This window comes from Triticum dicoccoides, chromosome 1B (genome assembly GCF_002162155.2).
Source record: "Triticum dicoccoides isolate Atlit2015 ecotype Zavitan chromosome 1B, WEW_v2.0, whole genome shotgun sequence".
Taxonomy (NCBI): domain Eukaryota; kingdom Viridiplantae; phylum Streptophyta; class Magnoliopsida; order Poales; family Poaceae; genus Triticum; species Triticum dicoccoides.
Window position 1 is genome coordinate 416,380,702 of NC_041381.1, and position 8,779 is coordinate 416,389,480.

Here is an 8,779-nt window from a genome sequence, read left to right on the forward strand (position 1 = left end):
TCTCTGCAAAATGGCAAGGAGGTCAGAATCAATAATGGGCAGAAAGATAAAAACAATCGTCAAGTTCTCACCAATCGTACCTGTTGCCTCGTCCTTTGCCTTCTGAAAGTTCTCCTGAACAAGTTTTAAGTCAAGGTCGAGCTGGATATATTTCTTCTCCAACTCAGTATAACAGGCCACGAGCTCGCAAGATTTCTGCAAAGAGACAGTCGACAGACATTAAAGAGAGATTACTTCCGAGTGACTAAGAGAAAAACAGTAACGTTTTTAAGACTACAGTCGAATCAAAATGTTCAACAATATTCTCGGGGACTACACCCAGTGGGTGCACTCAGCATGCCCCCACTAGTTCTACCGACTCGATCCGATTAGTCGACCAAAAGGAACAAAAAGATTATGGTCTCATCATAATCTACAAAAAAAGGGGAGGGAAGAGAGAGTTCTTCACACTAAAGTCGACTGCCAGCAGTCCACCATAGTCTCGGGGACTACACCCAGTGGGTGCACTCAGCGTGCCCCCACAGGTCCTAATGTTCCACTCGACATGGTGCGACCAGACCGAGTGAAGAAATTTCAACTACAAAGAATACAGTCGACTGCCAGCAGTCCACCATAGTCTCGGGGACTACACCCAGTGGGTGCACTCAGCGTGCCCCCACCAGTCTATAAATCCAATCGACACACCCAGTGGGTGTACAGAGACAAATATTTTTTGGAAAGAAAATCTTCGAATAACATATCCTAACAGAGCAGGCGGTTGCCAACTAACCTGGACATTGCTCTGAAGGGCTGAGCTTGCATCATAAGCCGCTTGGCTGGCTTCCCGGATCGCCTTCACCTGCTCCATCATAATCCCCGCCTGGCGTATAGCCTCCTTAGCTGCGCTCGCCTGGTCCTCTGGGACGTGGTGTGTGGCGAAAAGGGAGGGTGGTTCAGCAGTCGACGATGAAGGCCGGACACTCGTCAGCGGCACAGCAGAGGTCATAGAATGCCGAGTGATGTCGCCACCTTCTTGAACCAGTGCCTTAGATGCTGACGCAGTCCGAGTGGCCTTGCCAACCGCGGCCTGTCTATTCTTCCTCGCCTTCAGGGGAACCTCGTCATCGTCATCGGGAGATCAATGATGCGACGAGGAGATGCAAGATAAATCCAGAGTTGGAAATGAAGATCCGATCGACCAAAAGCAAAAACTACAAGAGAACATACCAGGGTTGGAGGTGACAGTGTCTTCCATTTCTTGGTCGCCGTCCTTGGCAGAGGTCTTGGAAGTAGCAGCACTGTAGATTTCAGAAACCAGTCGATTAGTCGATGAGTCGACCGGAAGTTAGCTCGAGCTGAACAAGGAAACACAAATCCTGCTGTTACCCGGAGATAGTGGGAATGGCCATTTTCATCTTAGGCAAGGCCTTCGGCGGCTTTGATGACTCCGCCCACGGATGCTTCGACGCTTTTTCAGTCTCCGCCGGAGAGGCCGTCCGAGGACACTTTGTCGACGGCACAACGGGCGCAACCGCTTTGCCGCGCTCCCTCGTGGGATCATGGGCGAGCTTGGATCGCCTTTCCGTGCGAGGAGGGTCGACTTCCATTTCCTCCTCCTCCTCGCTGGAACCGTCTTCATCCTCTTCCCCCTCGTCGTCAGATTTCCACTCCTCCTCCTCACTTTCGCCTCCACTCACGTCTCCCTCCTCGGCTTGTTCCTGCGCCCCGTTGGGCATCGAGTACATTTCAGCCGTGACCTAGAAGACAGGAAACAAGACAAAAGTCAGTCGGTTGATTTCAAACAAGACAGAATGGAAAAAACAGAATCGCAGTCGGAAATGCAGAGTTGGACCTTGTCAACTTCATATGATTGGTCGAGTGGAACAACCCTCCTGGCTCCTCGGGGGTGTCCTTGTTCCCCATAATGCTTCCCATCCACCGCTCCAGCGTGACGCCATCGATCTCCTTCGGGTGGATCCGAGTGGTGTCCTTAGTTCCAGAATACATCCACATAGGATGGTCCCGAAATTGGAGCGGCTGGATGCGCCACCGGAGGAAGACCTCCAGGAGGTCCATGCCAGTCACCCCATCGCGGATGAGCTGCACGACACGCTCGACCAACACCTTCACCTGCGCCTTCTCCTCCGGGACCACCTTCAAAGAGGAGGGCTTACTCACTCGTTCCATGGAAAAGGGAGGGAGCCCAGTCGACTACCCTGACATCGGCTGGTCCTTGCAGTAAAACCAAGTCGACTGCCACCCACGGACGGAGTCGGGCAAAACCATGGTCGGAAAAGAACTTTTCCCTCTCAACTGGATCCCAATGCCCCCACACATCTGAATCTCATGTGTCCTCTCGTCACTCGGAATTGCCTTCTTCACCGTCTGGGAGCGACAGGTGAAGATGTGCTTAAAGAGGCCCCAGTGAGGCCAGCAACCCAAGAAGCATCCGCACAAAGACACGTAGGCGGCGAGGTACACTATGGAGTTTGGTGTGAAGTGGTGGAGTTGTGCCCCAAAGAAATTCAGAAACCCCCGGAAGAAAGGGTGGGGCGGCAAAGAAAACCCACGGTCGACGTGGGTGGCTAGAAGAACGCACTCACCCTCCTGAGGCTGCAGCTCTGACTCCCTCCCTGGGAGCCGCCCCGATCCATGGGGGATCAGCCCTCCGTCAGCCAGGTCGTCAAGATCCGCCTGAGTAATTGTCGAGCGGATCCAGTCGCCCTGGATCCAGCCTGGCGGCAGGCCGGTCCTCGATGAAGAGCCACTCCGACTGGTTCCCCTCCCCTTCGCCTTCGCCGTCGCTTTCTTCGCCCGCTCCAGAGCCGCCGTCTTCTCCTTCACCATCGTCGCCGGCAAAGCACGCACGGAGCAGCGGCACTGAGGCAGAAGCTAACGCGGTGGAGAAATCTGGAGAAGAGGGATAAATGAGGGCGCACCGTTGAAAAACCCCCGTCCGACGCTTTACATAGGGTTGCTTCCGAGTGGCTGACATGTGGGCTAGGACAATCCTGTCAAATCCCGCAACAGTCGCGCGCGCGATACATGGCGAAAAAGGTGGCGTGGAGATTGAGGCATCCCTGCCTTATCCCATCCGATTGCTGCGGCCTCGCCCCGTCCCGCGCGCTTCCCAAAATTCGAATCCCGCAGAATCCGCGAGTTGCAGAACGACTCGTCAGATAGAAGATCTCCTCTGCTTTGGCACTCGGAATTCCCCAAGCAAAAACTTCACTCGACAGATACAAAGAATGGATCAAGGAGACTGAAAAAGAAGTTGATGCCGTCATCTAAAAGTTCATTGATTCAGGACAAGACATGCTCACAACACAAGAAACGGGTCGGAAAAATTCTCAACTCCTTCCCCACTCAAACCCTGATCCATCCGGGGGCTAATGATGAAGCTATGTACCTAGGGTAGGGTCATGGACTTTTCTAAATTACCCTACCCAAGGACATCTCTAGAAGAAACTACCTATCAGTCGACCTAGAGGTGATCCACTCGACGGACTCGAGGGCACTCGACCATGAAGATAACCACTCGACCATGAAGCTAACCACTCGACGGCCAGGAGATCTAAAGTCACTCTGCATGCAACGGTACGTCATTAAATAGCCTTTATGGTCTTCATAGCACTTTATGTGGGCGTTACCAGTAACCCCCTGTCTTAATGTACTTTAAACCCTGCATAACTGAGGGCCAGAGGGGTCTGGCGAACTCTATATAAGCCACCCCCTCCTCAGTGTAAAGGGTTCATATCCCTGTAACTCACACGCATATAATCCAGTCGACCACCGCCGGGCACCGAGACGTAGGGCTGTTACTTCCTCAGAGAAGGGCCTGAACTCGTAAAACTCTTGCGTGTACAACTACTCCATAGCTAGGATCTTGCCTCTCCTTTAGTACCCCCCTACACTACTGTCAGACTTAGAACCACGACAGCCGCCGCCCCGGTTTTTTAAGAAAATCGATTCGTTTTTTTAGAAAACCGTTGTTTTATTTTTTTAGATCGGTTTTTCTATTTTTTTCTGGTTTATTTATTTAGCAAGTGTTCGCTCGTTCGTTCGTTTTAATGAACGAGTTCACCGTTTAGTTTCAGTTAACTAACGAACGTCCGTTCAGTAAACTGTTCGTTAGTTTTTCTTTTTCTTGGATTTTTGCGCGATTATTCCAGATCGTGATTTTTGATCCGATTTTCATTTTAGTGTCTCGAAACCCTCTTTCCGTTTAACCAACTCAAACAAGTTTTTGCTACTGTAAAATTTGACTTAGGTCCAGATTAGTAAACGAAGCTTGTTTCTTTCGCCGTTTGACTTTCGTTGCTTCGTTTGGTTTGATTCTTTTTGCAAACCGGAGTTCTTAAGTTGAACTTTCTGGTTAGTTTTCTTATTTGAGTTTTACCTGTGCATTAGATGAGTACTTATTGTATGCTTGTTTGCTTGTTTGTTTGCGTTAGAGTATCCGGAGTGCGCCGCTTGCTACTTCGAATCTCTAGGTTTCACGGATCATCAGCAAGGCAAGTAACACTTTGATCATACCTGTTTACTACCCAGTTTTATTACATTAGATCAATCTTCAAACAATTGCATGATTAGGATCTGTTTAATATGTGGGTTCTTGGGAAGTAGATGAGGTAGTACGTATTACCTGTTTTATTATCAAACCCTTGGGAGTTACTTCTACGTTTGCTTATATTGCCATGCTATGCTAGTAGACGTGGATTGGGTGAGTGAATCCATGACAGATGTGAGATTGTTATTTAATGGTTTATTTAAGGTCGCAACTTTAATACACATCTGGGTGGATTGAGGCACCAGGGTATTCTAGCGATTGCCTGTTTTTCCTTATGGACCGCCACCCAGGCTTAAAGGGATCATGAGATTATTCATGCTAGAAACTTCCGTGTGCAACCACAAGCTACTATGGGCTCTAGCATAGTTGATTAAGTTGTGTGAACTCTTGAAGAGGTAGACTAGCAGATGTAGGGGAAAGTAGGTGTAACTATCTACCCGGAGTAGGGAGTTTATGCTTCTGAAAGACTGTGTCTCGGTCATCCGTTTCTCAAACACCTTGTAGTGCGAGAAATCCAGCGGAGGAGATCGAGTCTTGTGGGGAAAAGTGCGCAAACCTCTGCAGAGTGTATAAAGTAATCATGGTTAGCCGTGTCCCCGGTTATGGATGTTTTGAGTATCTAGTACTTGGATTATCATGTGAATCTCATCGTGTTACTTTAATTTAATTTTGTTGGGTTTAATGATGATGCTTAATTGGGATTGAGAGGGTGTCTACACTCTCAATGTTTAACAACCACCATGATAGTTAAATAAAACTTATTCCTTTGCACTAGGGAAAAATTGGCTTTATGCAAAACTGTAACCATAGAGCTTTCCACCAGCCATATATGCATGTAGTATAGCATATTTCTGTTCATTACTCTCTATGTGTTACATTGCCAGCACATTCCATGTGCTGACCCGTTTTCGGGCTGCAACGTTCATGTTGCAGACTTTTCAGATGACGAGTAAGGTGCTTTTAGGTCGTGGTTCTATACTCAGTGATGTTGTTGGAGTTGATGGACTCACTTATCTTCCAAGCCTTCCGCTGTTATCGTTATTAGATGGCCTTAAGCCATATTTAGTGTAATAAGTTCTCCTTTGGAGACATTCGATGTAATAAGTGTGTGATTGCTACTCTGTTATAAATCCTTCAAGTACTGTGTGTGTCAGCATTACTGATCCAGGGATGACACTAAAGCACAGAGATCAGACTGTTTGAGGTCTGGTTGCTACAAGATGGTATCAGAGCACACGCTGACTGTAGGACACGACCACTAAGCTAAAGCCCTAGATCACTACTCACTCTTCTCATTTCTGACTCCTCATCTTTTCTACTCTTTTAGTATGGCGGATGCAAGGAACAAGTTCACGCAACAGGATGAAGATACACACTTTGGACGCCACTTGAAGGAAGTCACTAAGTACCTAAACGTCGGAGTACCAAGCTTCACCGGGACCTACAACGCCACTCTACCAGAAGAGGAGCATTGGATGATTCAAGTTCAAGTTCGAGGAAGGACGTTCATGCCCGTCACTGAGCCCATAGAGTTTTCCTTTGATGCACCAACCTAGAATCTAGGAAAGAGCATGGCAGCCCACATCACCATGGGATGCATCAGAGAAGTTTACCACAAGGATCTCAAGGATACTATTTACCAGATTTGTGGGCGCCGAGATGAGCAATGGGAGATGCTCAGCACCAGGAAGGATAGATCAATTGCCGCTTTCAAACAGGAGTTAAACCAGCACATTCGACGCCAGGAGAACCAGATGTGCGCAGGCATGATAAATCTGAATAAGGCTATGACCAAGATCATGGAACTAGAGGAAGAACTCAAGTCTACACGCGATGGATATGAGGAGGAAATACCAACACTCGTAGAGAAGAATGAAGATCAGAAGAATAAGCTAAAGGTGTTTATGGGATTTCCCGCTACTGGAGGAGAAGACGATGATTGCACTTGTCTGGAGAACTACATCGATGACACCGACTCGGACCCAGACAATAGCGATGATGACTATGTGAAGAAGGTGGAGCAGATATCATGGAGTCTTCAATGGAACAGTTTTTCTAGTCGACCACCATAACAGTAGTACTATTTCCCCCATTTATCTAGTATAGTCCAAGCACTTTTGTAACGATAGTTAGACCGTTGTATGCCCTTGTTTGAATTGAATGAAGTGATTTTGTTTGCATTTGTCTCATGTGCATATGGGTAGTGTTTTCTCTCTAGACCTCATTCTATTCTATATTCTCATCCTTTCTAAACCCTCAGATGCCTCCGAGACATGACAATGGATTTGCTTTCCCACCGGAGCTCACTCAGTTGATCCAGTAGCAGAATGCATTGATGCAGTTACTAGTCCAGAATCAGAATCGGGGGAACAACAACAATAACAACCCACCACCACCTCCACCCATTGATCACTTAACCCATTTCCTTAGACTGAATCCGCCAGTGTTCTCCCGTAGCACCGAGCCAATAGTTGCAGATGATTGGCTCCACAAGACAGGAAGGGAGTTGACCACTGTAGGATGCACAGATGCGGAAAAGGTGCGTTTTGCCGCACATCAGCTAGATGGACCCGCAACATCATGGTGGGAGAATTTCACAGCCATGTACCCTATCGACACTGTCACATGGGATCAGTTCCAGCAGGCTTTTCGTACTGCCCATGTTTCAGCAGGAGCTATGGCCATGAAGAAGCACGAGTTTCGTAACTTGCGCCAAGGAGGACGAACAGTCGGCGAGTATGTGGATGACTTTAGTAAGCTAGCATGTTATGCCCCAGATGACGTTGCTACAGATGCAGCCAAGCAGGAGAAATTTCTGGAAGGACTGAATGATGAGCTGAGCATGCAGTTGATGGTAGAAACCTTCAACAACTACCAGGAGTTGGTAGATAGAGCTCTCATGATTGAAGGGAAGCAGTAGCAGATTGACAACCGCAAGAGGAAGTATGGACAAGGAAAGTACAATTCTGGAGCTCAGCAGAAGCCTCGTTTTACCCCGAAATCGGGAGGACAGTTTCAGCATACCCATGGAGGAGGGAGCTCGCATAATCATAATGGCCCCAACAATGGGAATGGGAATGGAGGAAGCAACGGCCAGAACCATACCAACCCATCAACCCCAGCCAAGAGAGACCTGATCCAAGTCACTTGCTTTAAGTGTTAGAAGACTGGACATTATGCCAATGAATGTCATGAAGCCCAGAATGGAAATTACAATGGAAGCTCTGGGAAGAAGCCGAACCCTTTCAACAGGGGACAGGTGGACCACATTAACATGGAGGAGGTTGAAGCCTAGCTAGATGCAGTAATAGGTAAGTTTTTGGTTAAGTCAATTACTGCAATCGTTCTTTTTGATACTGGTGCATCGCATTCATACATATCAAGGGGATTTGTGGATAAGTATAAACTGCCCACCAAGGTTCTTAGAGCACCTATGTTAGTAGGCTCACCAGGAGCGGAGTATATGGCCAGTCAAGGATGTTTTCAAGTGCCATTGAGTATAGGTAGGCATGTTTCCCCCTCGGATTTAATCATTTTGGAATCTCAAGGTTTGGATGTCATTCTGGGTATGGATTGGCTATCGATGTATGGAGGAAACATCAATTGCGCCAGTAAGTCGATTTTGCTTACCACCCCAGAAGGGAGAAGGGTCAAGTATGTATCACGGCATGAGCCGAAGAGGACACAAGTAAACTCCTTATCAGGAGTTGTACAGGAGGAAGTACCAGTGGTGAAAGATTTCCCTGATGTATTTCCAGAAGAGTTGCTAGGCATGCCACCGGATAGAGATATTGAGTTTTTGATTGAGCTTTTGCGAGGCACAGGGCCGATATCTAAGAGACCGTACAAGATGCCCACACAAGATTTGGAGGAAATTAAGAAGCAGATTAAGGAGGTATTGTATAAAGGATATATTCGCCCAAGTTCTTCACCTTGGGAATCACGAGTACTTCTAGTGGAGAAGAAGGATGGATCATTAAGGATGGTTGTTGATTATCGAGGATTAAATGAAGTGACAATAAGAACAAGTACCCGTTGCCGATGATCAATGATTTGTTTGACCAGTTTTAAGGAGCTAAGGTATTTTCCAAGATCGATCTGCGATCTGCATACCATCAGTTAAAGATTCGAGAGCAGGATATACCTAAGACGGCTTTTACCACCAGGTACGGGTTGTATGAGTATACTGTTATGTCATTTGGTCTGATTAACGCGCCTTCATATTTAATG